Below are 8,083 nucleotides of genomic sequence, written 5' to 3'. Positions count from 1 at the left end.
ACTTACTTTCCTGATAAATCAGAGTAAGTTGCCCAGGACAGAACAATGCAGTAATTCACCTCTGTTGCATTTGGAACCTGAGTTAGCCTGGATATACAAGCACAAACATAGGATCATAGAATGGCCTAGGCTGGAAGGGACCTCAGAGATCATTTAATCCGACCTCCCTGTCATGGGCAGGGACGCCTCTCAACTAGATCAGGCAACACAATCTTGCATTCTTCATGTAGACTGACTCTCCTGATGTGGAACCAACTTCTGAAACGTTTCATGTTATTCTGTCACGAATGAGTGAAATCCTGTCAATGAAGAAATCAATAGCAAAAATTCCTGGAGGTTGTTGCTGTCAGGGTGTTGCCTCTAGATGCCAGTTTCATTATGTTAGTGGGAAAGGATAAAGTGATGTCAGGTGCATGCCTTTTGAAGCAGAGGTAGGGTCAAAAGCACAGCCCTAAGTTTTCTTTGTAGGGGAGCACAAAGGAAATTAATGCTTGGGTGTTAAAATCCAGAAAGATTCTGTGTTTCTGCACAGAAACTTGGTTTCTTAGTTTAGGCACTCAGATTAGTTGTTTTGTGATAGAGCATATAATAACTCATGTTCATGTAGAAACTGAAAATTAATTTTCTGTCTGTTCAGCTTTTTCTGGGCTTCATGATTACACACATCAGTTATTCATTATCTACTTTATTTCTTCACACTGTCTTTTAGACTACGGAAAATGTTCTTTTCCTTTCTGGAAAGACTTGTACTTTTTCTGAGGTTGACATTTCTTTAAATCAATCTGGCTGAAGGATGGCCATTTAGGTCTGGTTCACTATCCTGTAGGGTCTTCCTATAGTGTTTAAGTTTGAAGTCAAGTCCTTTATCACCCTGTTACCTTCGAATCTGCCTGCTGTGTCTCATGCTATGCTTGCAGCAAATTTGCATGACAACTTTTATGAGGGACTTTGTCTTTTCTTTTGATACTTTAAATAAGGCCAAAAAAAGAGAGAAGCCTTGTGCCAGTTCCGCCTTCCCAGGAGAAAGCTTCCTTATTCCCTACAAATACAGGTGACTGGATGTTGCTGTAACACAAATTAATTCTTGGTGTTACCTTCATTCATTGTTTGAGTAACTTATTTTCCTGGCCCAGGAAATGGATTGCAGAAAGAAACCTCCTGCAGTGCCCGTCATCTCACTGAGGGAATTGGCATGAACGGAACATAACCCATGGTGACCTGAAACTGTGTCAGGGAAGGTTTAGGTTAGATATCAGGAAACACTTCCTTGTGGAGAGAGTGATCAGGCATTGGGATGCACTGCCCAGGGAAGTGGTGGAGTCACCGTCCCTGGAGGTGTTTAAGGAGAGGCTGGATGTGGCACTTAGTGCTGTGGTCTAGCCATTGTGATGCTGTTGAGTCATAGGCTAGACTTCATGATCTCAGAGATCTTTTCCAGCCTCAACAATTCCGTGTGATTCTGTGAGACTTACAAGTGGGAGACAGTAGGCGTTTGGCTCGAGCTGAGCCTGGGGAAGGGGAAAGAAAGGTTGTTTCCATAAGCATTGGTTTAATTGCTTGTTTTCTTTTTCCTAATACCTGAATCAGTGATTAGAATTTTGTGTTAACTGGCTTTAAGTTAAATTAAGTAAAAATAAATTCCTGGAGTATTAAGACTGCTTTGCCTCTGACAGTATTTAATTTCTTCAGTTCTGGAGGCAAAGTCCACAAGAAAACTTGGCCTCCTAAGTTCAGCTGTACTTTTGAGGTCCCTTCCAACCCCTAACATTCTTTGTGATTGTCTAGGACATTTCAGTGGTACAGAATTTGAGACAGCTGGGAACAGCTATTTCTGGACACTCACCTAGGAATAACTCCCATCTAGTTTACATCCCTCAGCTATCCCAAACTTCTGCCCTCTTGCTAGGTGACCGAACTAAGGGTCTCAAATATCTTCACGTGAACTTAGTTGTACTGCTAGAAATTGCCTCAGATGAACTTCCATTCTATTACAAAATTCTAATCACTAGACAATAATTTTCTGCCTTGAATCCTAATTCTCCATTGGTTTGCACCTCGTATATTAATTTGCACATATGCAGAGTGAAATTAGGTGTTAAATGAAACCAGTCCAGTTTGGTCACAAATTGCATACCCTTTGAACAGATGTAAATTATTGTGATGAAATGTAAAGGAGTAGGGAATGGAACCCTTTGTGGCAAAATTATTTTGTCTGTTTGCTTTTCCATGATGTGGAAAGAAATGTAAAATGTCTTTTTGCCTTTGTAACCATTAAAACATCTATGTTCATTAACAGATGATAACACCCAATAGTCAACATTTAGGGCCTGAAATTTTAATCTCTCTCTTCTTAGGGTATTAACAACCAGCACAGTAATACTTCTTCAAAGAAAATATTTTCATGTAACAGTTCAGTGTAAGCACCAAATTTTTTGTAAAAATAGCTTTATTTCTGAGATAATGACCATTGATTACTAAGCGGGAGTAGTATCCTGTGGCTTCCAACACTAATATTGTGTTCTGATGAGTAAATTGCACTAAAAAACAATTTTATATGTGCTGGTTTTAATGTAATATTTAATGTTGCTTCAGAAATCAGTACTTAGTGAAAATAATTATTCTCAGAATCATACTGTTTTGAAGTGACCTTTGAGGATCATCTAGTCGAACCTCTTGCTCAAAACGATAGTGCCAACACTAGTTAGTCAGCTTTGGCATCTTAATGCAAAAAGAGGACATATAGGAAAAGGAAACAAGAATAGGTGCCAAAGGAAGATGCTATAAAAACATGATTTCTTATCTGTGTATCATGACAGTCAAATATCCTTTCAAATCTTACAGTTCACTCTCTAGTTTTTCCTAAAAGGCCAAAAAATACTCTGCACAAAGAAAAGCCAAGAAGTCATGAATGAACATCCTTTTGATCCTTGCAGCAAGGAAAGAAAATTAATTGGTAGAGCTACCAAAGGTGGACATAAAAGGGGAATAGCAGTAGAAAAAGCCAGCTGAACTACTTCACCTAAACGCTTGGCCAGTTACTTGTGAGACTAAGCTTCTAGCAATAGTTTGAAGTCTTCAAACGGGTAACAGTCTGAACCTTACTGATGCTTGAATTTGCAGTGTTTTACTAATAGGAAATATTTTAAAAATTAAAAAATAAAATATTAAAAATGTCAGGACCATAAGTTATTCCTGTTGAAACTCACGCATTTTGCTGTCACATTTAGTGAAAACAGAATCAAGTGTTTATGTTGCCTCTGGTGATTACTAAATTGCTAGAATTGTAACCCTGGTTAAATTAGTCCTGATAATGCCTGCAACCCTGTTGCTTATATTGTTCTTAAACTGCTTTCAAGATGAATAAATTATTTGAGAAAAAAAATGCATAGATATTTAGAGTACAAATACTTTTAAGAATGTACCATAAAATCACAGATTAAATGCAGCAGGTTTTCTGCCTGCCATCTAAAAGAAGTTTGTTAGTTCCAGAGTCTCCCATGACTGAGCTGTCATTCCTCATTGAGTCCAGCTCTGAAAGCCCAAAGCTCAGACAAGACAAGGTGACTGTCTTGTTAGAAAAGTCCCTGAGGGCGTTTGGGTCATTATCAGACTCTGAAGGGCAGCCTAGTTCTAGACAGTAGCTTCCTTAAGGCCTGCTTTTCTAGGAATTAGCACAGATCTGCTTACTGTGGGCTTCATAGCAGATTAAAACATCTTTCCAGGAGTCAATCAGAGCTTTTAAATAGAAACATGACAACATAACTTAAAGAAGCTCGTGGCAGAACTTGACAGCTTGGTGTCATTTGAATATTTGAATGAAGATATTAGTTGACATGCAACCAGAGTAGAAACTGCTGCCAAGACAAGGTTTGGACAACACTCCTGTAGGTATATTTTGCAAGACATCTTCAGAGTGGGTAATCTTATCAAGTACATTTAGAATGTGGAAGTCCTTCAGCCTTCAATAAATTAGTATAGGACATTGGGAGGGCAATAGTGGGGGAGAGAGTTGGAATTATTATATATTTTTAATGAACTTGAGGAAACAAGGCTTACTTGGTGATGCTCTCTCTCTTTGTTTCTCTTATCTGGTGACTACACCTATAATAATGTTTGAAATACTAGCTACTTCCAAAAAAGTTTGAAATATATTTAGATTTCTGTGAGATCTGTGGGAGGTGGCACTTAAGTGCAGCTTTATTCAAAATAATGTCCCACATGGCAGAATACACCTGGTGCTTTGGAATAAGGGTGAGGTTCTTAGGGTGAGTAAAGCTTGGTAGGAGGATCAAAGGATACAAATTCATAGGAAGGTTCCATTACTTCTCCTGTTTATGATTTTTTTTTTTTTCTTTGAGAAGACATTCTTAAGTTCTGTGTGACAGCTAGGAAGGAAATGTGTAAACTTTTAAGATCACATTCTTCATGTTGGGAAGAGATTGTCTTATAAATACTCTTAGATACTTGGTAGTCTGTAAATTCAGTTTTAGACTATAATTCTAACTACAGTGTTTGAAGGTGGACATTTCCTGGAATTAAATTTTGAGAAATACAAACTGTAGTGAATCATGTTATTAATAAAGACAATTAACTAGCTCTAACCTGATTATTGTATTTTTATAGCCTTAATAAAAGTTTATCAGCTGTAATTTGTCACAGAACAGCTGAAATTGGAGGAGACCTCAGATCATCTGGTCCAACTTTTCATGGGAAAGGGAGCCTAGACGAGATTATCTAGCACCCTGTGCAATTGTATCCTGAAAGCCTCCAATGAGGGGACTCTACCATGTTGCTGAGGAGGTTCTTCCAGTGAATGGTTGGTTGCACTGTTTTTAGCTGTGAAATTTGTTTCAAATGTTAATAATTTGTCTTGCACACCAGAAAGATCTTTCAAGGTATTAGATGAATTTCCCTCTAGCTAAAATCTGACTAGCTAAGCCTAATTATTCCAGTTATTACAAACCTTAATAAACCAGTTAAATCCAAATAAATCCGTATTTCCTGAGTTGAGAGGTATTAGGTGAAAAAAAGATTTATGTCATGAGCTGGAAGGTTTCTAGTTTTTTTTTTCCACAAGAGAGGCCTGAGGAAAGCACAGAAGACTTCAAATTAAGACATGCAAAGGCTGAATTTAAAATAGAGGCATTTGTTGGTAATATAATTATATTTACACAGTGGGAATGGCTTATTAAGGAGATGTCACAATGATTGTTTCCTGTGGAATTCCAATTACTGTGGAGTAATTGGCTTGAGTAACCACTTGATGTCATCCTAGTGCTACAAAATTTGTCTAAAAACATTTAAAAACTTCTGATTCAAAGAGAGTGATTGTTTCAGTGAACTTGGCTCATTTATATTCCTAAAGTTTCGGGGGTTTTTTTCAGTTCTCTGGAAACCTTTGCTTTTTTTTCCTTTTCTTTTTCTTCCCTGCAGTCATGCAGAATCTGTTTAAGAACATTTCTGTTGGAACACTTAGTCTCTTCTTTTGTCTTTGATTTAAAATAGCTGCAGATTTCTCAAGAAAATGTGACTCGTGCTTATTCTTCATGTAACTAGGCTGATACCAACAGTTACATCAATTTGGTCCCGATACATTATCAGTGCTCCAGGAGAAATATATAGGAAATATTTCAAGAGTTTGTGTGATGATTTTATTTCTAAGATCATAGAATCATAGAATGGCTTAGGTTGGAAGGGACCTTAGAGAACATTATATTATTCATCTGTGTTATGCCTTTTTTTTATGTCCTTTTTTATGTCCTTTTTTCTGACCAACAATAAAACTTTACAAAAGCAGTCACGTTTTTGTCCAGGAAAAGTTGTTCTTTAAAGTTTACTATTTGGCATCCAACTTGATATAAAGGAGTAAAAGTTCTTATTTCATCATTTGTGCATTTCTTTGGTGGGGAGGGGAGAGGGTGGAAATAATGTGTGTCTCAGAAAAACTTCGTGGGATTCAGAACAAAGTTTTATACTGACTTTTTGGGAATTAATTTTCTCTCATGCTTTTGCCAGAGTAAAATATCCCTGATCTCTTGAAGTATCTTCTTCTTACCACTCTTCCTGGGCCTGTATTTTCTGTCATACAATTATCCATATTTTTCCCCACTAAAATATTTGCTTTTATATTTATATATTTACAAGAGATTACAAGTTTGTGTTCTCATTTGAAACTTTCACAAAATGTACCTCATATTATTATGTAATCTAGTTTAATGTAGTTGTAATCTAGTTTTTACAGTCTTTGATACAAGAACATCTTGGGTTTTAAGTTCAAGGAATGAACATGTGTGTGCACAGGCTCATGAGGTAATCTGAGAAACACTATGTGAGAAACTGTTACTCATGTTTTCCATCCCAATGCCTTCTCTGACAGATGCCTAAGCAAGATAAAGCTGAGACTGAAAGATTCCAGGTTAAGTGTTAAGAAAGTGATTAAAGGTGCAGTAGTACTTCTATAGGAGCAAAGAGACATTGAAAGGAACCAGGATAATTCAGTTGGAATAAGGTGAATAATAGAGATCCGATTGAGGTGAGAAGATTAGTAAGAAATGACTACTGTAATTTTTTTAGCTCTATCTTGAAGTATGAAGTAAAGAGATAAAGTGAAATACAAATACACTTTTATTTTAACTTGGAGTATAGTCTTTCATTGGCATTTGCTGTTTCAGGAGGTCATTGAGACAAGTCAGGAGCTGACTGTAGCCGCCTTTTAAGAGTTCATTAACAACAATTAGTAGAAAATTTTTACTTTGAGTATTTTGCAGAACACTACTTTTATAATATTTTATAAAAAAATAGGCGATATATGAATTAAAAATAATATCTCTACTTGAATTCCCACAATTATTTATGGCTGTAACAGCTTTTTTAGTTGCCAGTGTGGGGATTAATATGCTTGTTTTCATCCAGGTTTGTAAATAAACACTCTTCATTTGCTCTTCTCTTTGACAACATTTTGGGTAAGATTGTTCAAACTTGAACACTTCCTGTGTAAATCTTTGCAAATGCCAGCTCTTTTGAAGATGTCAGTGAATGGAAATGGATACTTCTAGGCATAATTTTTATTATCTTGCATAGCTGTCTAAGATACGTCAGATGAACTGTGTTCTAGAAGTGACTATTTCTTTCCCTGCTACATGTTACTTCTTATTGACCAAATCTAGACAATAATCTTACATGCAGGTAGCTACGATGTAAGCATCTAAAGTTAAATGGAATGAATCTTGTATTGATCATTGCTCACAGTCATTCATGACTCTCTTATGTTGCAGTCTTGCAAAACGTTAAGAGAGATTATCTACAGCCTCTTCTGCTTCTAGTTTGGATCTGCTGGAACCATTGTGCACAAGGGTTGGCTTTTCATGGATATTTAAAAATTCAAACAATAATTTGTTTAACTGACATAAAATCTCAGTGACTTTCCAGTTGCTGCTGATCTCCCTACCTGCTGATAGTCTGTATGCTGTAACTGAATTTTTTAAAAAACCCCTCTATTCTGGCAGACAATATCTGAAGATTGAATCTAATTTATGTAGTAGCTCTTTTCCTGTCACTCTAACTATCAGGGGAAACCCATAAAAGGTGTAGATGTATTTCACCTGAATGGAAGTGCAGATGAGAACCTGGCTTCTGCTGGAGGCAGATGACCAGCTACCAGAAGGATTTCTAGTATCTCTTTGCTCATATTAGGTCAGACATGTGTGGTTACTTACCTGTCTACTTTAGGTTTTGTGTGTGCCTGATTGCTTTATAATCTGGAATGATTCATCCTCACTACAGTTCCATGAAATAGGAACACTGCATTTTCGAAGTGGGGGCAAACTGCAGTTGGGCCCTAGGTATGTTGGAAGGAGGGTGTTTACTTAAGGCACTACTCCGTGCGTCAGACTGATGTCCTACAGAAACACGCTCAGGGATTCAGAGAGGCGTGACTTGTCCAAGACTGTGCAGGAAACAGGAATCTTGCTATATCAACACTCTTAATACTGTTAGAGCTAAATGGTTCTTAGCAGTGAATAGATGATTATTAATCTGTTATTGCAAGATTTCACAAGCATTGAGGAATTTAAAATTTAAGCTT

This window comes from Apaloderma vittatum, unplaced genomic scaffold (assembly GCF_000703405.1).
Source record: "Apaloderma vittatum isolate BGI_N311 unplaced genomic scaffold, ASM70340v1 scaffold890, whole genome shotgun sequence".
Classification (NCBI taxonomy): domain Eukaryota; kingdom Metazoa; phylum Chordata; class Aves; order Trogoniformes; family Trogonidae; genus Apaloderma; species Apaloderma vittatum.
Note: the sequence above shows the minus strand (reverse complement) of the source record.